The sequence below is a fragment of the Gymnogyps californianus genome, chromosome 1 (assembly GCF_018139145.2).
Source record: "Gymnogyps californianus isolate 813 chromosome 1, ASM1813914v2, whole genome shotgun sequence".
NCBI lineage: Eukaryota > Metazoa > Chordata > Aves > Accipitriformes > Cathartidae > Gymnogyps > Gymnogyps californianus.
Genome location: NC_059471.1, coordinates 16,920,090 through 16,945,686, shown reverse-complemented (window position 1 = coordinate 16,945,686; position 25,597 = coordinate 16,920,090).

Sequence of the window (25,597 nt, the reverse complement as noted above, 5' to 3'; positions counted from 1 at the left end):
TTGGATAGGATCCAGATAGGGCAGAAGAGGACTCTATCAATTTTTCCTACTTAGCATCATCCTGTGAAAGGTATGTGCCAGGAAGGGATAAATCATCTCAGTAATTTTCCATATCAATTTCAAGTAAACAGAGCTGACATGGTTACAGAGAAACTATGAGTTTACAATGGACAGCATTCCAGGAAAGAATGGTAAGTTAAAAAAGCAAATTAAAGGAAATATTCCTGTGGCATATATGGAGACTGATTTAGTTTAAAAGGGCTGTGCACTTTGGATGGAAAAGCAAAAGCTTAAACTCCATCATCAGCACTAACCAGTCACAACATGAACACTTTAATGTTGACTGATGCTCCTGTGGGAGTTGTTATGACTCCTATGTTCCCTTGATAAATTCTGTTCTCCGACATGTTCCCAGGGCTTGTGTACATTCTGCTTGTGGCTGCACTGATAGCAAAGTCACATTCCTCAACTCTAAAAACCCAAGAAACAGATTGTGTTGTTTCATGAGATTTGTCTGGCTTTGCATTGGAGACCCAAGGAAGAGGACATGACATGACCTTTAGTATACAGCCTTCTGCTTATGAGAACATCTTTTCATTTGTATGTTCAAGAAATACACAGCTCCTTTCAGGAAGCACATCTCGCACAACCAACACGACCAGCATGACCAGCTTTCTTTGGCCACACATGGGAAAGAGACATCCGAATGACAGCATGGCTGTGACCAGTGCTACTGGGTCTTAAAATAGATATTAGGTCCATAAAACTCGCCTTAGTGAAATACAGATACCTTATTCTAACAGGGCAGTCTATATACACAGCCCCTAGCCTGCTTAGATGCCTAAGACATCACTGCCGCCTGTTTTCTCTAAAATTCTTCCACCCAAGGTCCTGTTCCCCTGCCTGCTCACAGACTTTGCTATATTGTGTTGATCTGAAAAAATAGGTCCTTATTTTTGTCCTTAGTCAGTCTGGAATTCACAAATTAAGCAATCCTCACACATGTCTCCTGAGGATCCTGATCTTTTACACTTAAATCATACTTTACACACTGATTAACCAACAGCACTGACCTTATTTGCCCATAAATTTAAGAATTACAGAGCCTGCAGAGCCAGTAGGGAGCTCACGGCTTTGCTGATGACACAGTAATGCCATGTCACTGGGAGGGAGCAGTGCTGGGATTATATCTATTTTCAATGCTATGACTTTCCAGATATCTAGAAGTATCTAAGTATCTAGGCATGGCACCCTACCCCATCATGGCTCAGTTATTCCAGTGTTGTGGTAATTTTGTGTCCACACATTCAACTCTAGTTCCTCCTCTCTGTTTCCCTGGCTGTGTGCGTTCACATCTGAGCATGTGAGGAGGGCCCCTTTTTGACCTGCTTTACCCTCCTCAGGACTCTCCTGCTCCCATCACCCTTCCCCATGTACTCACCAATTCTGATCTCCCTTCTCTCACTTAACTGCAGGCTGTTATCATCATCCCCCAGCAGACACAGTTGAAAGCCCTCCTCACCAGTTTGGCCAGACTGTTAACAAGGATGCTTTTGCCTCACTATTTCGGGCGGATCCCACCTCTCCTCACTAGTTTGTTTTTCAAAGAAGGTCTTGTGGTCATAAGAGCCAGAGTGATTCCTATGACACCAGCCAAAGAGCCAGTTCATATCCTGCTGGATGTTCTGGCTCCTACCCCGCCTTTCCCTTCACCAACAGGGTCAAGGGGACATAACCTGGGCGCCCGTGCCTTTCACCTGCACCCTTGGTGCAGCAACCTCTAGTCACTCTTGATATGCTCAGGGTCTCCCCTGGAAGTACCATCGATGCCCACATGGATGACCACCACCGAGTAATAGGCTGAGGGCTGGATAAATTGTCAGTCTCTTCACAACATCCCAGATGTGGGCACCCAACAAGTAACAAGTGTTCTATGATAGTATATCTGGATGGTAGGTGAACGTTTCTGTCCTCCACAAAGGGGAATCTCCAACGACTCTCACCTGTCGCTTCTTCATAGTGCAGATTCTTCGTTCAAGTTTGATCAAATCTGAAGCCTCTCATGGTGGAGCTTGTTCCCCCTGTCACCTCCCAGGGCACTGAACCAGTCCCTGCCAGTCTGCAGATGGAGTAGGAGCCTTCCTCAGTTACCAAGTCTCATGTTTCCAGCCTCCTCCATCTCTGTCATCCACCCCTCAATCCAGTACAGCCTCTGGCTGTCCCTCCTTTGGTGCGATGCAGGTTCCATCTCTTGCCTCTGAAGGGCCTCTGTGCAGATCCTGTTAATTCTCCTGGATGTGGCTAAGCTTGCTCACCTCCTCTGGCAGCTTCTTCAGCTAGCAAGTCAGCTCCTCAACCAGAGCACACTTCCAGTAGGTAGGACACCATTACTCCTAGCTCCAGGAGCACCAGGCACTCCCTGTAGCCTGTCTTGGGTGTCCATATCCTCCCTCTGGAGCTCCCACTCAGTTGATGCCCCTGATGCTCCAGGGATAGCTTCTCCACTTTGTGATGTGGACCATGCCCTTTGGCATGTCCACTGTTGTTCAGCAGCCACTTGCTCTCCTAAGCAGTTTTTGGGACACTTCTACACCCTGTTCTGTACAAGCTCCTGCATCTGTTAGCTAGACAACCATGTTCCTGAAGAGATGAGTCCTCACGAAGTCCAACAAAAGGAAATGCCAAGAACTGCACCTGGGGAGCAATAACCCCAGGCACCAGGGCAGGCTGGCGCATTTATTTATCTGAAGCTATTATTATATCAGTTGAAGGAATGTTTCCTATTTAAAATAAACAACAAGCAAACTCAAAAAAATTCTAAAGAAATAAAAGGCTGTTGCAAGGCTGTTCATCACAGTAGATAGGATGGTCTGAAAAAACAAAGTCACATCAACATTCCTGACGATATCAAGCCCCAAAAAGACATTCTCATGATAGTTACTGTGCCACTGATAATAAAGTGAGTCAGAAACTTGAATTACATCCATAATTGAATGGGGGGAGGCGGGAGAGCGTCTAAATGAAAAATTAAGATAAGGGTTAGTTTTGTCCCATGAGCTCATTAAATTGGATCTTTTGGCTGCAGTTGTATGACAGCAACTTGACAACTGGGAAAGGGACAATTTCAGTACATTTATCCTCAGTATTACCCTTAGCCTGTTAGATTCCTGGAGAAAGTAAGACCAGATCCCAGTTTTCTAACATATTTGATCCCCTAATTTAACCTCTTTTAAAATATTTTCTATTTCTTTCAGTATCATGATCAATGAACACTTTTTTTTTCTTTCTTTTTTTTTTACTGGTGGTTTCAGACAGCTGTAAACACTGCTGAATGTGAGGTTGTCTCCTGGGGAACCCCCTGCAAGGCTTCTCTGAAACTCAGTCTACCAACCCCAATACAAAGGCTTTGTTTATAACCCGCCCTGCAGGACTGAGTAGCTAAATGGCCTTTACTCTCTGTAAATGGACTTCAATGGACACCTAGCAGTTTGTTAAAGCAGTAACTCTAAAAAGTCACAATTAATTCTAAATGTCCCACTGTATTATTCTTACTAAAACTGTGTTTCATCCTAATGAGGTCTAGAATAATGAAAGAAATTTATATAAAATTTATTTTTTGCAGAAACAAAAAGAGTAATGGCAAATACAGTTACAAAGTACTGTGGAATTTGGCCCTTAGTACCTATTATTGACCTTTCACATGTAATGGAAATTGTCACTATGTTCCCATCACCAAGTAGAGCTGTTAGCTGAACAAAAACGATAGCAGTTTTGTATGGTACTGCTTAATGGCTAATGCCAAGTATTCAGGCTCTTTTCTCTCTCTATATATCAATTAATTTCTTCATTAATTGGCCTACAGATTCTTGTATTTCCTTTCTTTTCACTTTTTGAAGAAACTGGTTACTCTGTTTGACCTTAAACCCTCTAGCACTTCATCAGCACTTCTCTTGTTCTCCATCAATGGATCATCTCCAATTACAGCACTGATGATGGCAGTTTTTCAAAGGTCACAGTAAGAAGTAGCATTCAGGTGCAGCAAGACTGGCTGGCCAGCTAACCAAAGGGGAGACAATACCTTCCTGAGCAAACCTTACAAATGTCATGAGGCACCCTATTAAATTAATTGTATTTAAAACACTATGATGTTCTCTTATCTTTCGACACAATTATGCCTAAAGTATGTTAAGTGACGGACAGCCTAGTCTTTGTGGAACTTTTTTAGTACATACTTGTACAGTGTCAAGCACAGACAGTCCTTGATCCCCCATTAGATCCTGTCTGCCTACCACAATAAAAGGACCTTATCTTTTATGATGATGATTCAATCTCATAGTAATGGTAAAAGATCACAGTTCTTGCTCAGAAGTACTTGGAATCTGATACATTCCTTCTTTATAGTTTGCTTTTATTTTAGATTAAGATAGTAATGCTAGGTGATACAAGTCTGATTTCTCCTCTCCTTTTATTCTAGTTGTGTATATACCTGATGACTTCCAAGACTACCAGCAAATGTTTATGAGAATCCATCTTCAGGAAGACAGTGACAAATTATAAACACCATTTAATTTGACTTCACAGGCAGGAACGTGTCAGGTGCTAGAATTAGTGTCAAATCTAGACAGCTCCAGACTTCACAGGCACCTCCAAACAGAGGCAAAAAAACAAATCAGTGTAGCTTGGAGACAGCTGGCAACAAACACTGAGCTGTTGTGTTATCTTTGTATGCACAACTTTACCAGAGTAAAATTAATTTAGAGCATCGGCAGAATGTAGTAAAGATCCTGACCTTGGCATAAGAAGAGCATTTCAAGGAAAACTGTCTGGAGGTCTGTTCACAGCTAGTGATAGCAGAACCACGAATCAGTCATGCTGGGATTCAGCTCATTTAACTTTCTGTGCCTGCAATGGAGACGCTGGCACGTGTGACAACACTATAAGCTTTTTGCACAATTCATAGAGAGGAATTTGCACTTCTAGGACATAGGCTATCTCCTGCCTCTTTTCAGATATCTACTTGAAGAAGAGATAAATTTAGTTCTGTCTTTCCCTGACCATGCTCACTCATTCTCTGGCAGGCGACGCTGGCAACTGGGTAACTTATATTGGCAGCCCTAGGAGAAGAGAGCGAGAAACCTCCTCTAAATGAGGCAACTCTAATCAGAACTTGGGTCCAACTGTTATTTGAAATTATTTTTGCAAAACAGCAGAGATGTAGCAGGCAGGGCACTAAACCACATAAAAGAACTCAGGAAGCTAAGAGTGATTTCTGCTCTTTAAAAGGCAAAAGATGAAAAATGCAACTTTTGTTTTCAGATTATTTTCTAAGGACAAAACTCCAATGCATTTTCTTTGTATCTGAAGAAGTCCTAGTTTCTTTCAGTCTAATCAAGGTAAGAGTTTCAGAACTGTGCTAATGACCATTTCAGGGCAATAAGAGCTAGGAAGAGGGTTCAAATGTAGCAAACTCATAGACGTCACTTAATCTTTGAGCCCCATTCAGTGAAATCATAGATTACCTTTTCCATCAACCAGGAAAAGTTATCAATAAACCTGCAAATAAAATCTCCAGACTATTCAGTGTAAATATCTACAGATACTGGGAGACTGGTAACATTTCTAATGCCTTTTTTTTATTATGTTATTATATTTTTATTTATTCTATGGAAGTGCTTGAGGCCTTTAGAGAAAAGAAAACCTTGTAGCTATCTCCTTACACATTTAATAAAATTATCTATTACCTTATTGTCATATCGCATGTTTTCTCTCCCTATCTGTTTCTACTTCCTACCAGTCATTACTCTCCGTCAACATAAAAAGGACATTTCAAGTAGTGTAATAATAATTAAGCCATGTGGATGGTAGCAGGTCAGTGCTCAAGCCCATGTTCTAGCCTTATTCAGTTTATTTGGAAAGAAACAAGCAATTCAAGAGAGAAATTAATCATATGCATATTAACTTGCTCAGCCATCGTCTTGTATTTACCTATCTTTTTCCTAGACTAGCCTTTTTTGACTAAGATGGCTAACTTAGATGTTGAAGTTGGAGCAGATGAAAAGCAGCCTCACTTTCCAGCTGCCCAGTTTGAGTACAATTGTCAGTGGTACTAGGCAAGTAAATGCAGTGGGAGCTCTACCATAGATAAGTAATTGCAAATAGTCTTAAATTAGGGATGTAATACATAAAAGGCATTCTTGAAAATAATGTTCAGCGAGCTTCAGTTCTCCCAGTTATCACAGGATGTGTTAGTTTTCTTTCTAAGCATGCTGCAGCACGTCACTTGCAATTAAGGACAGTCAGTAGTACAGCTGCAGTTAGCCCTCAGGACATTCTTTACTGGACATTGTGTTTTTCATTTCTGCATGGTCTTTTGTTCATTCATTCTCCGGACTGGAAGACATTGTGATGAATGGGAGCCTTCTATCTGGAAAAACAGGTGAATGCATATTACGTTAGAAACTTCCGACGGGGCTTCTCTTACATGTGCTATCCCTGCACATCAACTAGGACAGATGCTAAGATCAGGAAACTGTCTTCATGGCTAAATTATTTCACCTCCTAACTCATATACCAAGTCAAGATAAAACCAGTAAGAGCAGCAGACTGCAAAAGTTTCCCAATAACTTTCATGAGGCTAACAATGATCAAATTCAGGAGCAAAGTATATCTTGCTTTAAGAATTTTCATTGCTCCAGATTAAGAGTAAAATTTTAGATAAGTGTGGGGATGTCTGTCAACCCCACAAAGAAACATACAAGGGGAAGCTGCTTTCCGCCTGTGCTAGCAGACACATAGTGACAATAAGTGCATAGTAAATAATGTCAAATAACAGAATAGCAATCAATATACAACAAATTAAAAGAATAGGGAGTGTGATGGGGATTTATTTACAATAGGTTGAAAGCAGGAAAAATATGGAAAAGTCCAAGAACAAATACCACTTTCACCGCCTGTGACACTTGGAGTAGCCTGGGCAAATGTGACTCTAAAGCATGCCTGATATAAAAGCCATTTATTATCATTGTGTTGAGAGAAGGTACTTTCTCTACAAAGCCTTCCATGGACTGTTCAGTGTACAGATGGATCATCAACATTCATTTAATAAATTGGCTAATTACGATGAGAAGTGATTGGTGACCCTAACAAAGCTACCCATTTCTTTAGTCTGCCTTTCAGGTAAGCAGCTCAGAGTGCAGCAAAAGGAGTGTAGTTACAGATAATGGAAAGAGACTGGAGTAACTAGGCAGAAGCATGGCTAAATAGCTTTTAAATGAGATTGGAAGAGTGGGAGGGAGGAGATGTGATAGAGGTCATCTCAGAGAGAGTGCATAGCAGAGTGGGGTGTAGGAATGAGCAGCTCTTGCAAGTTGAGATAAAGAGTTGGAAAGATGTTTCTCCCTCACTGAGTGACTGGAGATTAACTCTGAGAGTGCCCGTGTTACTTACTTTCAAAACATCATCAATAATTATTCTTTCCTTTTCCTCTCTCTTCCTGCCTTTCTACCCTATCTGAAGCTATGTGCTTTTCACCTTCAGAAACAAAGAAAATCCATCATTTTCTGCCTCCTACAGAAAAGAAAGGCAATGGGACTTGGAAGGGAAAGAAACCAATATAAGAACTGGGGTAATGATTAGACATCTTACTGATATTACTGTTTCATGAAGAGATGAGGGAACTTCTGGAACAATACTGCTGAAGTTTGGGCTTGTCAACAGCAACACAATTTGGTGAGTAGTTCTTATAAAAGCAAACTGTGAGAGCAGTTACTGTCACAGGTTCCACTATTATTAAATCTCATGAGATTTTTAGCTGCAATTTTACTTGAAAGCAGAATCAGAGGTGGAAACTGTCTTAATCCTTGTCTTTCATTCGAAATTAGATGTCATTTGGGTTTTGCACCAAATCTCAGGTAATCCTCTGGTGCAATGCTTGCTGCATTCCTGTTTTTAAAGGGTCACAGAGTTTGGCAGTACTTCTCAGAACTTTAATACCTGATACAAGAAAAAGAAACTAATGTGGAACATATTTTAGTTATTTTAAGCTTCATCTTAGCTTTTTTAACCTTACACTGCAGACCCCATGAATGACTGCTACGGCTTTTTGTGGGGCACAAGATGTGTAAGAACTGATGGTGTTTGGTCCAGAAGCTGCATACATTCATGCTTGACTTTGAGCATTTGGACAGTAACCATGAAAGAACACTCCCGTATTTAGTCCATGATCAGGACCTCATAAGAAAGGGTAGTATCTGAATGTCTGAAAGCACAAACAAATGTGTCAGCATGGCAGATGCCATACTGCTAGTTGTACTGCTTGATAATGTGCAAATCTAGCCCCATACTATACATATTACGTGGCAATGGATGATTGTAAATGCTAGAATAAAAATGTCACTGTGTTGCTTTTAGGGTAATTCCTAGGGAGCAAGGCTGATTTCCTTGACATGTGGAGTCAGAACTGTTTGATGAAAGGATTGAAGAGTTCATTTTTATCTCCAGTATAGAGAAGCTGGATGTTTACTCTTCATTTTCTGTGTGCCTTTTTTTCTTCAAAAGAATAACAACAACAAACTCTCTTCTGTCTGCAGAATTTGAAAAGATAAGAAGACTCTTTGGTAGCTTAAATATCCCTACAAGTTTCTCATTTTTCCTAGCATTATCCTCTGGGGTAAAACAAAGCTGTTTCCAGAAAGGTAGCTATTTCTCCTTTCTGTTTCAAAGCCAGCATTTCTACTAAACCCTGGAACGGAACCTGTACAAGGATGAAATATTCCCATAAAATTATTTTCAAAGGTGGTGTAAATTTTGATACAGCATTCAATGTATGCTGATATAATATAATATGTGCAAATAGCTTCAGCACAGAGCAGCTGGCACAGAAATGTTCAGAGACTGAATGAAAATCTTGGGGAAAAGCTGAAGCTCAACGATGCAATCTTCCAGTTTGACAAGCCCAAAGAGTAAATAAATAATCCAACATTTTATTCTCCTTCTGTTTACATTCATTTTAAACTTGCATCTGTTGTCTTCAAAGGCTAAGGCTTGTTTATTACCAGAGAAGAGAAGAGAAAGCTGAAACTGTCAGATAGCATGAAGATACCAGCAGCTGCTACTTGCGTGAAAATGCAATCAATTTTGAAATCAAAATAAACCCAAAAAAACTTCACAGGTCATTTTATAGCTGGCTTTCAGATAAGAACTCAGGGCCAAAGGCGTTGTCATCTTCTTGGACAGCGTTTATAAGGCCTGACATAAATACAGTCCATGTATTCAGGGAGTCCTTGAGTGTTGCCAGCTTTGACAAATCATGCCATTTTTGGTGTCCTGTCAGACTTTATCTATAAAGCCTCCATGAGCTCCAAAATTTACTAGTTTTTCTGTCCCATCAGGCAACTTCGGTCACTTCTCCCATGTTTATGCATGCTTGGGATGCTGAATCAAAGCTACCCAGGAGGCAGGCACAGCTCTTGCTCCCACCTCTGCCTGCCGCGGGCTTCTGTGCATAAGGGCAGGGAAGAGGCAATATCGAACACTTGCCAGAGGAGAGGAGGAGGGAGAAAAACTAGCCAAGCACTTCAGGGCAACTCTACTATGTATTTTCTCCTCTTATCCTAAGATCATCACATTAGTCTGCTCCTAACTGCAGAGAAGCAGAGAAGAGAAAATATGCTGCAGCTGTTGCCCTAGACTGGATTTTGTTTTCCATTAATGAAGTGTTATGTGGGCTGAACATTACACATTACAATGTAGCTGAAAGCTAGCATTATGTTGACACGTATGGTGTGGATGGGCAAAAGGTTGAAAAGACAGAAAACATATACAAAAGCAAAATAGATCATATACATAGACATATATGAAATTTATGGGGACCAGTCTGATGAGTACAGACTCAACCTCTTCCCATGCTTTGTTGGAGAAAAAGACTTAACTTCAGTTCTCCCCCTCACCAGCCTGAAGAGCTGGAGTGTCACTGAGAGGTGACTGTGTGTCATGTTTTGTAAAGAGGAGTAGCAAAGGACATGATCCCCTCTCCCGAAGCATCTTGGAAGAAAATCTGTTTCCTGGAGCACTCCCTTGGGCATCCATTATCCCAGTTCAAGAATTTATTATGAAAATATGACTGAGATCTAAGGGAAGACTCTGGGTTTTGCTCATTAAAAGAAGACTTTGCAAGTCAGGGATGGCTTCAAATATAGCAATCCTTAGTGACCTGCCAGGATGAGCAATACATGAACCCCTATGTCCATTTGTTCATGCCAATGCCCCCAAGTCTCTGCAGAGTTCTTCTTATTTAGCCTTGTGCAGACTAGATAACATGACAGTCTGGGGTGAAGTTGTAGAAGTTATTTTATTATCGTGATATTTCAGCTGCTGATTTAGACAAAGCAAGATTTTTGACAGGAAAGAGTTTTGTCTAAATTCCTCATTAAAAGCTTATAGAAACTTCTGCGATGGGAAGAAAGTTGATATTATCTAAACTCTTTATTAAAAAATGTAAAAAGCATAGCTGCACTCTGTGGTGTTTATACTAGAGCACAAACCTGTGTAAAAGGGGGCATTATTAACAATAGGAAATCCTACTAAATCCCTCAAGGAAGTGGAGCTCTGTTTCTCCACAGAGTGGACCATGGACATACAGTGCCATCCCCATTCGTACTACTGAAACTCAAAACATCTTAAAGGCAGGTTGTGCAGAGTACTGAAACATAATGAAGTTGATGGCTCTCAACACTTTACCCATGAAGGGTGCCCATCAGCACTGGGTCTTTGGAAGCAATTTCACCCAAGTCTTCCATGGCAAAGAGCTGATGCGGCTTTGCTGCACAAAGCAAGAGTACCTGGAGAAAAGTGAGACAGGGCTGTGTGAAGATCTTGCTCTTCTCCTACTGCTGGTGTGGTAGCTTGTGAGAGTTATGAGAAACCTGTTCACATTTGAGGCTCATTTCTGTGTCTTAGGAAAAAGACTCTTCTGTCCTGGCTTTTGGTGCTCCTCACTCAGCACACTGGTTGGTAGTGGCAATACGCCATGATTCAGTCATTAGAGACTGAGCTATTTAAAGTGACCAAGGTCGAATTAGCCAAATCATGAGACTGGACTTTTCCCCCTGGAAAAGGGTAACAAAACTGACCACAAGGAAGAAGGAGATAACTATGATGTCCTGTATTTTCTGACTCTGGGTACTCTGTGGTTCTTCCTTAGACATAGTATGCTTAACAAAGCACAGACAGGTGGCTGCAGAGAATATTTTCATCTGGACAGAGCAATGGTAGATTAACTTCATGGCTGGGCAGATAACTAGAAAGGCAGCAGGAGACATCAGCTCAGTTTTATACTTACAGAATGTTTTCTGAGAAAAAAAAAGGATGAAAATTATAAAACATCCTTAAGCTTAAGATTTTGGGTTTTTTTGGTTTGGGTTTTTTTTCCACATAGTTTGTATGCACAATGCAACTAGATCCTGAATTTTCCAAGCTTCCTGCTCCAACTATCCTGAATAGATACTCATTATCATTTAGTAGGGAGAGTAAAAACGATGGATTTGGGAGCAGAAATTGAAATGTCCTTTTTATATATATATAAGTATGTTCATACATCGCTAAACTGTGTGATGTTTCAATATACAGAGCAGTAATAGGCTGACATTCCTGTTCAGTGGTTTTCATGACATTTTGGGAAGTATTTAAAGAACTCCAAAGAAATCAGTGCACCTTTCTACCTCTCCCATGCAACAGAGAATAACAGGGAATAAATATGGATAAAACTACTTATACTGTGCTGGTGAGAGACAGCATGCATTTCCTGATCCTGTGTGGAGAATCAAAGAAATGTTCCTTTGACTCAGAATTGAGTTCCTAATGAGAAAAATTTCCAGAAAGAAAAAGATATCTTCAAAGGGTTACACAAGGCAAGATCCCTTAATGCGGCCATGGTTGCCCCTCTGGAGAGCAGCATTTCTGCTGTGCGTTATTAGACAAGATGTTTACAGACTTTGCCTGCCAGCATCTGAAATTCTCACTTGCCACTGCGGATTCATTTGACATAAATACTGTAAATAGTATCTATAGCTACATGTAGTAAAGCGTCACCAGTATGACCACTTCTGTTTCTGGGCCTTCCATTGCCAAGGGAGAAAATATCTTCCACCTGAAAATGGTAAGACACAGTGACAACAATCCCCCTGAGTCTGTGACAGGTTTCTCTTTGAGTCTCTTCCCTGGGACTTGTACTTCTTTGTTCAGCCCCAGCATCTGCGATCTGCTTTTAGCGTGCAGCAGCTGCCTGCTCTCTTGAGTCTCTAAAGAGCCTGTATTAAACAACCACTCTGCTACAGCCATGAAAAGAGTTTATTCTGATGCCTCAAAAAGTGTGTTTGGAAGCCATTGCTAGCACAAAAGCTTGATTGAGTGTCTAGCATAGAAAAAGCATCCCTCAGGAGGGAGCAAACTCGTTTTTAGAAAAGGAAGGTTTGGCTGTGAAGTGGGCTCTAGGGACATTTCCTCTTTTTTCCCTCAAAACCTGCTCACTCCAGTCCTTCTGCAGAAGCTTCATTCCATGAACAAAACCCACACATCTCCCTTTTCCCACCCTCCTTCCCCTTTATCTGGGACTCAATTTGCTGAAGAGGATGCAGAATACTGGTTGAAATACATTCTCCTAGTTGACGTGGAAAGACAAGAGCAGAAGAGTCTGTAATTCACACATAACATGGCTGGAAAAGAGTTAGAAAGAGTTGGATTCACTCAGCTCTGCCTTGTTGAACCCTGCATTAAGCATCAGGTTGACAAAAAGGCCAAAAGTGGGATCCAGGTCAGCAGGGCACTAGTGGAGGCAGTCGGGAGTGCAAGCAGAGCCCTGTGTCTGAACCTCTGAGCGAAGCTGGGCTGGGGACAGCAGCTGACCAGGGCTTGGGTCTTGTTAGACACCTACTGAGGGGGGACAGTCTGATGTGGGACATCTGCCTTGGATTAGGTCTTTGGGACTCACGATTATCGTGGAGTTAGCCAGCTGCATCTGATATCCTGTCTGAGGAGGGTCAGAGTAACCACATAAAAATATTTTCATTTATTTCATCTAATTGGCAACTTAATGGTGTTTTGTCATGAGTCTGGGGCAATGTGGTTCATTGTGTGGGAGTCCAAACAGATATAATTCATGTTTTGTTCTGCCTGTGAGAGAAACCTTAGAAATTTGAGGAATTAATTCCCTTTTCAGCTGAAGGATAATTGGATAACAGAGCCTGTCGTTAACATAATCACTGCAGATCTGCTGCCCTTGGCATTTCTGCACAATACCTTACAGAGCCTTCCTGCTTGGCAGCTTCTGAGAGCACCGATTTTCAATTCCTGATCCTTCCTATCCTCTGCATAGGGAGACCAAGTACTCAGGGGCCAACAGTGTTCAGCCTTGGTGGTGGATGGTTGTAGTGGAGTCCTTTAAAGCCGAAGAAACGCTTTAAATTTATCTCGTCGTTTGGAAGGTTAACAGATGGGCTGAAAGATCTCATCTACAGTTTTCAAAAATAATGGTCCTTAAATCTTAGAATGTGGGTTTCAGTGTAATACCCATGGAAAATGGTCTTTGATTAGTGCAGCTGGTGGGAGCTGGCAAGTTCACGTGTGACTAGGAAAGTACAGGAGGAGTGAGATAGGCAAAATCGCTGATCTGGAACCAGAAGATGAGGCCCTTACTGAGCTGAGGTGGCTGAGAGGAAAGCTTTGAGAAGATGCCTGTTGACAAAGGAGCTCCACCACTGCCCTCTTCAGCTGCCTCCGTGGGCATGTGCTGATCCCTTGAGCTGCTTTCTGCCCACCCTCCCTGGGAGACTGGGAGGATGGGGAATGGTGGCCTTTAAAACAGTTCAGATTTCAAACTCACTCTTTACCTCTCTGTCCTGAACTGTTTTGTCTGTGTTAGAGTGATAAACTTGTCCCTAAATAAAATAAAGGAGAAAGAACACTTACCAGCCCACAAATGATTGATCATCTGGGATCAATCAAAACTACATTCAATGTGAAATTGCATTTAGTGTTTACAGTTAGTGGTAAGTGCAAATGACAGGTTAAATACAGCAAAAATATCAGAAAAACACACTGCAAAAGAAAATGCATTTACCAAAATGCAAGAACAGAAGCTGGGCAGTAAACCAGCAGACCAGTAAACATTCTTTAGATCATGAAAAGGCATCAACCTTCCTCATTTCTTTTAAAGTTCTATTTATCATCACGCTTTTTTTTTTTTTTTTAAACACAGTAAAGACTCTACAGTTCCATGGACCAGCCTCTGACCTCACAGTCTCACAGCCCAGATTTTAGGAACAAACACACTAAACAGATTTGCCAAACTGGTTGGAGTGGAAGCGGCTTGCATGATGGTTTCTGTGTTATTGCATGACTTAGTGTAAAAACTTACAAATATCAGCAGGGGTGTTCACTTTTTCCTGTCCTGTAAGATTAAGCAGCTTGGAACAGCAGTTACTGTTCAGGGATGCTACTTCAATGCCTGTAACTCTTCACATCACCTTCTTGCTACATTTTCCAGTGCATAGAGTTTTGCAACTCTTCAGTTACTGAAACTGAAATTTTGAAGGAAGCTTCTGCCTGGCATTGAAGTTTGTCTGAATCAGCAGAAATATGCTTTTTGACAAGGAGATGAGGCGAGAAATATGATGTCAGCCTCTGCTAAAACAGCTCAGGTAAGCTTTGCTTTGAAATTGTCTCTCAGCCCTGTGCTTTGAAGTAGGGGTGCCTCATTCAGCTAAGTGATTCGCTTTGCGTTGCCTATGTCTACCCACATTTGGCCACACTTTGCAGCTTTCAAAACCTGCAATATGTATCTGCTCGGTTGATGCTACCTAGAGTTGATTGCTAAAATCTTCTGAAATTTTGTATAAATGGAGTATACGCAACAGAGAGCTTAGCAATATCTATAGGGGAGGTGGTGTTAGGGAAGAAAACTGGTCGTGGTTTTGTGATGTTGGGGAGACTTAAATGGAGATTGCCTAAGCAAAGAAATGGGCACCCGGGAAACGGAGGAAGAAGTGGGATAGACTAACAAGAAGAGAAAAGCTGGTAACTGGATTTTGGTTTAGAAACTTAAGAGCCGACAAGAAGATATTAAAGGTGGATGGACAAAGGCACTGGAAAACTGTGCCACTGGAAGGAGGAACTGGTCGGAAAGAGGATCTGTGATAATTAGAATGAGGGGACTGAAAGCCAGAAATAGCTGGCGAAGGGAGGGTGAGGTCCAAATGGAGACTGACAAGGATGAAGCTAGATGATAAGACAAGTACTTGGGGGTGGGTTAAAGACTGAGGAATTTTGTTCTCAGCTGCTGACAGCTGCTTCCTTGTCTTTTGAGAAAGCTGTAGGAAAAGTTTATGACTGCTAGGTCTCTACAGATTGACTTGTCCGGTGCCCAGTTTAGCCTTTGCCTGTGTGTGACAATGCTCCTACATCCCTCAGCACCTCAGCAAACACATAAGATGAAGCAGATGCAGATGGTTCCTATCCCCCAGCCTTTTGGTTGAATGTAAGGTTACCCAGAGAGAATCTGCCTAATATGGGATTTCTACAGAGGCAGCAGTAGGCTGTTTAATGCAGTTATCTTTTCAGCCTGGGAGGAAGGGAAACTGCTGGAAAGGTGAGTTACTAACTGCTCCGTCAACAGCACAACAAAGAAGTGATATGCAGGGCTTCTGGCAGTCTTTCTAACACTGCAATGGACCAAGTATTTCCAAGAAGTTTCCAAATTATTTCATCCATGTGTTGCTAAACATTTCAGGAGAACAGCTGAGTTGTTACAGAAGAGACATAGTCTGGGGGCTTAGGGGTTTATTTTTCATTCTTTTGTAACCAAAGAGAAGACAATTCAACTACAATATTCTCTATCTTTCTGTATTACTCAGGTATGTCCTAGAACTTCATCTTTATCTCACAGACATCGTCTTCCCTTCATAATGTACAAAGCATTCCTGTTGTCTCTGCACTGTGCCCTTAGAAAACAGATTTCCTCTCCTCTATAGCAAAATGCTGATTTCCTCTCCTCTATAGTAAAATGCTAAATCCACTAGAGGGGGCATCTATCCTACCCTATATTTGCCATACTGAAAGTCCCTCAGGTTTCCTTTGGCTTTTGAGACTCCTTTCCTCCTCCACAACTACCCTACTCCACAGCTGGGTAATGTCCTAATGGAACCCTTTCATTGAAATCTTACCCTAACGATGTGTTTCTGTATGAACAAGTGTTTACAAAATCCAATACCTATATGCTGTTTATCGTAATTGTTTTTCACCTCTGTGGGAAAAGCCATTTTTCATCCAGATGCTTCCTTTCCCCTTTAACAACTCTAATATTACAGAGCAATGATCTGAGCTTCCTGCAAGGTTCTTGTTATCATGTATTGACTCTACTGGTCTTTCAATAACTTAAGTTGTAAAAAAACCCCCTAAATTATATATAAGCTGACAAAGTAGAGAATTGAGTTATAGAATAGAGAAATAAATTAGCATGTACCACAGTAATGACTGTATCTTAAGGAGTGAAGATATTCATACCTAAGTGTCCCTTTAAACTCTGAGGTGATGGCACCTGGACACAAGACTGTGACAATAGCTGTGAACTGTCCTGTTGTCACAGGCTGCAGCAAGCTTTTTTCTATCTCCTATTGTTGTGCGGCATATTAGAGTAGAAGCTTTATATGTGGCTTCCCACATCGGTGCTAGAGGCTGCTGCATCTCAGTGGGAGGGAACTGTGATGCATGCCTGTGTAGAGCTTGCAACATGCTTTGGTTTAGAAAGCACTGTGTTAACATAAAATAATATTACTGTTTCCCACCTCTATATCAAATGTCCACAAAATGAAAAAGGTTGAAAAAAATACCAAGCCCCAACAATATTCAGCTCTCCCCACATCCATCATGTTAATTTAGAAACTCAGGAAGGCAATAAAACAGAACTGAAAATAGAGCTTGCTTACAGAGCCCTAGCAGTACCCATGGTCTGAGGTTTACCACATCCCCCAAGGCCAGAGAAGGATTGATCTACGCAGTATAGTTCTAATGATTATTTGTCAAATCTGATTTCCATAACGGAGGTACCAGGACTAACATTTTCCTGGCAGATTATTCCATAGTTTGATAGATCATATTTTCCTCTTATTCAGATTCATTTTTCCTCTTCTCAGGTCTGCCGCTCTGTTGCATCTCAGGTGAGACTTCACCATAATTCAAGAAAATTTTTGTTCCAGCTTTTCACCTGAAAATATTATGGAAATTTATCTTTAGTACATAATTTTTCCCTATAAACCCAAATTTGGAAAAAAATGAGTAAACAGATCAGTTTCACTTTGTGTCCAAAGGCCAACAAATTCTGGGCAGCAGATGTCCTAGTCAAGGTGCTTCCACCAAGAATACCAGATGTCCAAAGTTTCTAGGGAAAGCACTTTAATATACATCTGAGTAAATACATGAGAGATTATGCCTTTTGTGGCTTGGATCCAACCCATCTGGGGCTTTCCAGTGCTAGACTTACTTGAATAACAGTGTAAGCTGCCATACATTGAGTGCTTTTTAAAGCACGCCTCCCATGGCAGCAAGGACTGTCCTGCTAGTGGTCTCTGATGAAGCAGAGGGAGGACTGGATGACTTCAGGTGATGGCTCCAGGTATCCGAGCAACTGCATCTCTATTAGCAAATTCTGTGATAGGAAAGACCAAAATGATGCAGGAATAACCAAAGATCTCCCGTGGGCAGCTGAACCGCAACCCTCATTACAGAAGAAACAACGAGAAGAAAAGTTTAGCTCATGTGCTAATGTGCCAGCAACAAACTCCACATTGCACCTGAAAACTTTCTTCTTTCTTTCCTGTACCGCTCACAGATGAGAAGACACTGTTCACAGTGGTGTGAGCAGAAGCCGACAGGAGCAGTAACTGTTCCCTTACTACTGACCATCAGGTCTCATTATGTTCCCAGTAGCGTTATCCCTCCCGAACACAGATAAGAGCCTTTCAGAGTCAGACACACAGGCTCCTACCCTGTTCCTTCCTAAAATATACTAGGAGAATGTCTGGTGTTAGAATATGAGACCTTTTTTTAGCCTTTTACATCATATTGCTTACTCAAATTCAGTAGGCGCTTGCAGTGAGACCAGGCTGAAAGTGGCACAGCCAAAGGGAAGCTAAGAGCCTGCCTTTTAAAATACATTGCTTTATGTTGAATTTCTTGAAGAAATATGAATGTACTACATGTGAGACATTGTATAGCATGCAATGTTTTGAAACAAAATATATGCAAAATTAGCTCTCAAAGAGCGGCCAAACAGACCCAGAATGCATTAGAATGGAGTGCAAAATGTGATTAAAAGCAAATGGCATGTGATAAATTGAATATACAAAATGAAATGAGATGCCATGATAAAATGGCAGCAATCATATTATATGCAAAGAGGGCATGCCAAATTGGAGATGATAAATACTGAACTGAGTATATGGCACTGAAACACTGACATTGCTCAGCAGATGATGAGAATGGTATAAGCTAAGGAAAAGGACAGAGAGGAAGCAAATAGACTCTTATTGAGATGAAGGCATAGGTTTAACATGAAGGCCTATCAGGTATACCATATCTATAAAATATGAAGGTAGTGTTAAAAAAAATTTCTGGTCTGAAAGCTGTGTATCTACCTCAGACTTCCAAAAGAGTTTTGCCTTTAAATCTTTTGAGAGACAAAGTTTCAGAGAATACATGCAAATGAAGCCTGAACCTGATAAACTGAGACTATGATTTACTGCAAAAATTGGATCCAGCCACATGCACTGAAGAACATTGAGTAATATGGTGGCAAGATACCACTTTATTCACTTGATTTTGATCAAAAGGCTTTTTGAAGATGTTTTTCTAACTTTACCAAGCATATCTGAGAGTTGACCTGAGAAAAAGGAACTGTATTAACAGCTACAGAAAATGCAGAAGCAAAAGCAAAAAATCCTCTTGTGACTGCTTTGAGAAATGACAATCTTGTAGTCATGAAAGCAGTATTTTTATTTCTACAAAAATGAGATGAAGAAAATTTGACACCTACTGCTAGTATGGCAAGCAGGGCAGCCTGTGTCATACTTACATGCGTTCTTTTCCTGTTCACAGAATGGATATTTTCCTGTTCACAAAGATTTTACCAAATTTCCTCTCCTTTGAACTGCATTACCGGCTGTAGTGCACAGACACATGGGTACAGCCTTTGCAGACAGACCTGTGATCCCTTTCCCTGCAGTCCAAGAAGGCCAGCTCCCAGCTGAGTCCGACTGGGCTGCAGCTAGGAAACCCCCAAATCTCTTGGTTTGAAGATTTGCAGATCATCAATGGGGAGCAAAAAAGATACAGCGTTGGAAGATAAAACTTGTCAAAACCAACTCTTCAGAGAACTATTTCAACTACCAAACACATTCATTGAAACTTTTTTTTTTCCTTTTTTTTTTTACTGCTTTGAAACTGATAGAATAGGGGGACATGTGATGTGACCGTAGGGCAGGTTCTCCCTGCAGTAAAAGGGCATTTTATCACGGAGGTCACAGGTGCTATGACAATCAGTGGAGAGTCTACCCTGCTGTTTTTTTAGTTCTCAGGCTGTAATGTTTTGAATCCCCTGCTGAGAAGGTTGTTAGGATGGTAATCTAAGACTTAATAAACTTTACTTCTACTTAGATACCTATCTATCTCCTCAGTGCCTGTTTCCTTTTTATAACAACTGTCACTCCAGCTTTTGGTAACAACACAGATCAAACTGCAAACACAAGAAAAAGTTACTAACCCCAGCTGCCCGTGTTTGCAAAGCCGCAGCCACCCCAGGAGGGCTGGCAGAATGAGCACATTACAATGCACGAGGCCAACCCAATCTGCAGTGCATGGGAGAGGTGTAATCAGTGTTACCTTCTCATTGTAATGCTTAATAAAAATAGATAATAAAGCATTTGGAGTACTGTTGAAGCAAAATGCTCGTTAAAATGAACCTGATAATAAAAGGCTCAGTGGGCTTTCTTGAATCAAGTGCCAGCCTCAAGCAATCAAAAAGAATTTCCCAAGAGCTTGCTTAATAAAGGAATAAAAAGAAACATTTACTTCACATAGCTCATTCTCCTTATCTTCTGTGGTTAACTGTGTTTGTGATTGGGACCCACAGTGATGCCTTCCAGCCCCTACGGAGTAATAATGTCCAACGCAGCCTTCCCTTTGTCAGAGCAAGCTGCTTACACACTATAGCTGCTTGGGTTGCAAGGACAGGAACCACCTCAGTTTCTCAGATGTCCAAAAGAAGCTTAAGAAACCACCTAGTTAAGCATGAAGAGAGAGATAAAGAAAGAGCCTTGTTTCTCTCAGTTCTAAGTGTCAGGAATGTCACCTATGGAGGGCGGCGGACACTAATTGCAAATGCAGGGCAATGTGCAGCTGGTCGTTGTGCTGGTTTTGGCCAGGACAGAGTTAATTTTCTTCATAGTAGCTTGTATGGGACTATGCTTTGGATTTTTGCTGGAAACAGTATTGATAACACAGGGGTGTTTTAGTTACTGCTGAGCAGTGCTTACACAGAGTCAAGGCCTTTTCTGCTTCTCACACCACCCCACCAGCGAGTAGGCTGGGGGTGCACAAGAAGCTGGGAGGGGACACAGCTGGGACAGCTGACCCCAACTGACCAAAGAAATATTCCATACCATATGACGTCATGCTCAGCATGTAAAGCTAGGGGAAGAAGAAGGAAGGGAGGGATGTTTGGAGTGATGGCGTTTGTCTTCCTAAGTCACTGTTATGCGTAATGGAGCCCTGCTTTCCTGGAGATGGCTGAACACCTGCCTGCCGATGGGAAGTAGTGAAAGAATTCCTTGCTTTGCTTTGCTTTGCTTTGCTTGCGTGCACAGTTTTTGCTTTACCTATTGAACTGTCTTTATCTCAACCCACGAGTTTTCTCACTTTTAACCTTCTGATTCTCGCCCCCACCCCGACACGGGGGGAGTGAGCGAGTGGCTGTGCGGTGTTTAGTTGCCGGCTGGGGTTAAACCACTACAGACATATATAATGTGAGTGATGTGCATTTGAAGGACATACAGCTATGAGAAACCTAGGGTATAAAAAAGTATAAAAAAGGCATAAGCACTGTCTTTATTTTCCAGATCCCTTTAGCTCTCTCAGGTCACAAAATTTGGAGGGCTAATGCACAGTGTAAATAAGCTCTTTTTCTAGTTATTTTACTGTACTCAACCATTCTGTGCGTGAAATCACATCCTTTCTGTGCTGCCCTTTTCCCAGTGCCACCTGACCAGGAGTGGTTAGTGGGTCCTGCCTGTAAGCGGGAGGTGGAACAGACCACCAACCCAGGTCCACCAGTGAAGAACTACCTTTCAATCAAGTACTGTGCTTTGTCACACATTGAATCCTTTCCAGCAGACACAGACTTTGGCATTAATCACACTGTATATGGTAAATTTTTTCTTTCAATGAGGAGAAAGCATTTTTAGTTTAAATAAAAGCCTGATCTATATTCCATTGAAATAAATGGAAATGCTCCCCTTAACTTTAAAATGGAAGGGGGACTGGGCTTTTAATTTGTTATCTCATTTCATATATAAAATAAGTCTAGTAACTCTTCTGTTTACTTGGAGTACTGAAACTTATCAGGAGATGTTACGTATTGCAAGGAAAGGTGACACAGTGCAAGGTAGCGTGTTCAAGAGCCCACTGGGTGGGAAGAGGAACCTTCTGCATGATACTTCAGAGAAATGCTTGCAAATCCCTGGCACAACTACAACCATGGTGAACTATCAGTTTGGTTTGCTTTTTTTTTCCTAGATACAACATTTACACTAATATAACCTCTTCCTTCAAAAAAATCCTTTTCTCTTTTTCTTCCTCTGCATCTTATTTCTCTGCCAATTGTCAGTAATAAATTGATGAAATCCATCTAGGTTTTCCTTGAAGATTATCAGAACATGTTCTGAAGAGACAGAGGGAGGAAGAAAGGAAGGTGCATCTGTTTATACAGTCCAGTCTTGTGACAAAGTAAAATATTTAACAGTTTGCTAATGAAGGTGGAAAATGGAATGTGTTCTGCAGAACAAAGCAATCCTTTGAGAACCTACTTAATGAGATGAAGGTTGGCTGATGACACAGTCTCTGGTTTAAAGTCCCAAACTACCTGCATGGAGGAAAAGATACAGAGAATTTAAACATATTTTTCCTTTTTTTCTCTAGCTCTTTTTTTTTTCTTTCTTTTTTAAAGAACTGGGGAGGGGAGAAGATAAGTACCAGGTCCAAAACCAGCAGAAAAATAAGATTCACACTTACATAAAGAAAGGAGCTGTTCTCACTTAATACACTGTAGAAAACATTGTACACAATTTACAATGGTAAGCTTCAAATCAGTTTGCTGTAGATGTTTAGTAATCTAATAAATTATATTTAATAACCTTACAGTATAAAACCATATAACGACGTAATATCCAGTATTATTCAGCTAGATCAAATTTAAATAGTAGGGCTAAATACAGTCAACATTTTCTCCAATGGAATTAACTGAATAAATATAAGTATGACAAATATGGATACAACTCACTGCCCTAAACTGCCTTCTAGATTGGATCAAGGACAGAAAGAGCCTATGAGTATGTGCTGCTGACTTGAATACTTATAGTTCAGAGCAAAATTTAGAAGCATTACATTTACTTAGGCTAAAAGGCTGCAGGAGCCTAGGCTATACAAGCTTCACAGGCCTATTGTCTTTTCCTTAGTGATTGGATTTTGAAGCAAGAAAGTATTCAAGATTGAAGAAGTCAGTAAATCCACTATCTCTATAAAGTTCATAAAAGACAATCTTGCACATAATGCTCTTAAATTGCACTTTTATTTAAACAAACTCCTTCCAGAAAAATTTTAACATCCACTTCTAGAGCTCATAGATGCCACAGACCAAGAAGGACTCTTTCCCACCATCTCATAGTGTCTGTCTGTTGAGGTTTGCATGAAACACCAGTATTTACCCGATAATGGAGGATCATTAAATGGCCCTTGAAAATTGTGTGAAATTATCATGACACAATTCTAAATAACTAAAGTTGCCGGGGGAGGGGAACCTCAATCCATCCCACTCCTACCAGTTTGATGCCAGTGCCAGCAACAAACACCCAGAGCCTGAAGAAGGATCACAGGTTAGCAGGAGAGCACCTGAAGAGCAGCACAAAGGAATTCCAGCCACCTCAGCCAGTAAGTCAGCTTCATCGGGGGCCCAATTTAAATGCCTCTATGCAAACGCACGTAGCATGGGAATAAACAAGAGGAGTTAGAAGCGTGTGCATGCTTGCAGGGTTATGATCTTATTGGCATCATGGAGACGTGGTGGGATGGCTCCTATGACTGGAGTGTTGGAATGGAAGGATACAGGCTCTTTAGGAAGGACAGGTGAGGAGGCGGTGTCGCCCTCTGTGTCAATGACGAGCTGGAGTACCTGGAGCTCTGCCTGGGGATGGATGAGGAGCTGACCGAGAGCTTATGGGTCAGGATTAAAGGGAGGGCAGGGACAGGTGACATTATAGTGGGGGTCTCCTACAGGCCACCCGACGAGGAAGAGTGAGCAGGTGGGGCCCTCTATAGACAGATAGGAGCAGCCTCACATTCACAAGCCCTGGTCCTCATGGGGGACTTCAACTGCCCTGATATCTGTTGCAGGGACAACACAGCAGGGCATAAGCAATCCAAGAGGTTCCTGGAATGCATTGATGACAACTTCCTTCTCTAAGTGATGGAGGAGCCAATGAGGAGAGGTGCTATGCTGGACCTTGTTCTCACCAACAAGGAGGGGCTGATGAAGAATGTGAAGCTCAAGGACAGCCTTGGCTGCAGTGACCATGAAATGGTGGAGTTCAAGATCTTTAGGGCAGCAAGGAGGGCGCACAGCAAGCTCGCTACCCTGGCCTTCAGGGGAGCAGACTTTGGCCTCTTCAGGGATCTGCTTGGTAGAATACCATGGGATACAGCCCTGGAGGGAAGAGGGGCCCAAGAAAGCTGGTTAATATTCAAGGATCACTTCCTCAAAGCTCAGGAGCAATGCAAAGAGGAAGTCAGGCAAAAATGCCAGGAGGCCTGCATGGATGAACAAGGAGCTCCTGGACAAACTCAAACACAAAAAGGAAGCCTACAGAGGGTGGAAGCAAGGACAGGTAGCCTGGGAGGAATACAGAGAAATTGTCCGAGCAGCCAGGGATCAGGTTAGGAAAGCTAAAGCGCTGATAGAATTGAATCTGACCAGGGACGTCAAGGGCAACAAGAAAAGCTTCTATAGGTATGTAGGTGATAAAAAGAAGACTACGGAAAATGTGGGTCATCTCCAGAAGGAAACGGGATACCTGGTTACCTGGGACATGGAGAAGGCTGAGGTACTTAATGACTTTTTTGCCTCAGTCTTCACTGGCAAGTGCTCCAGCCACACCGCTGGAGTCACAGAAGGCAAAGGCAGGGACTTGGAGAACAAAGAACCGCCCACTGTAGGAGAAGATCAGGTTTAAGACCATCTAAGGAACCTGAAGGTGCACAAGTCCATGGGACCTGATGAGATGCATCCGTGGGTCCTGAGGGAACTGGCGGATGAAGTGGCTAAGCCACTATCCATCATATTTAAGAAGTCATGGCAGTCTGGGGAAGTTCCCACTGACTGGAAAAGGCAAAACATAATGCCCATTTTTAAAGAGGGAAAAAAGGAAGACCCGGGGAACTACAGGCCAGTCAGTCTCACCTCTGCGCCCAGAAAGATCATGGAATGAATCCTCCTGGAAACTATGCTCAGGCACATGGAAAATAAGGAGGTGATTGGTGACAGCCAACATAGCTTCACTAAGGGCAAATCATGCCTGACAAATTTGGTGGCCTTCTATGATGGGGTTACAGCATTGGTGGATAAGGGAAGAGCAACGAACGTCATCTACCTGGACGAGTGCAAAGCATTTGACACTGTCCTGCACAACATCCTTGCCTCTATAATTGGACAGACAGGGATTGGATGGATGGACCACTTGGTGGATAATGAATTGGCTGGATGGTCGCACTCAAAGAGTTGCAGTCAACAGCTCGATGTCCGAGTGGAGAGCAGTGATGAGTGGGGTTCCTCAGGGGTCGGTATTGGGACCAGCACTGTTTAACATCTTTGTGGGCGACAGGGACAGTGGGATTGAGTGCACCCTCAGCAAGTTTGCTGACAACACCAAGCTGTGTGGTGCGGTCGACACGCTGGAGGGAAGGGATGCCATCCCTTGACAGGCATGAAAGGTGGGCCCATGTGAACTTCATGAAGTTCAACAAGGCCAAGTGCAAGGTCCTGCATATGGGTTGGGGCAATCCCAAGCACAAATACAGGCTGGGCAATGAGTGGATTGAGAAGAGCCCTGCGGAGAAGGACTTGGGGGTGTTGGTCGACGAGAAGCTCAACAAGACAAGGCAATGTGTGCTTGCAGCCCAGAAAGCCAACTGTATTGTGGGCTGCATCAAAAGAAGCATGACCAGCAGGTAGAGGGAGGTGATTCTCCCCCTCTACTCTACTCTTGTGAGACCCCACCTGGAGTAC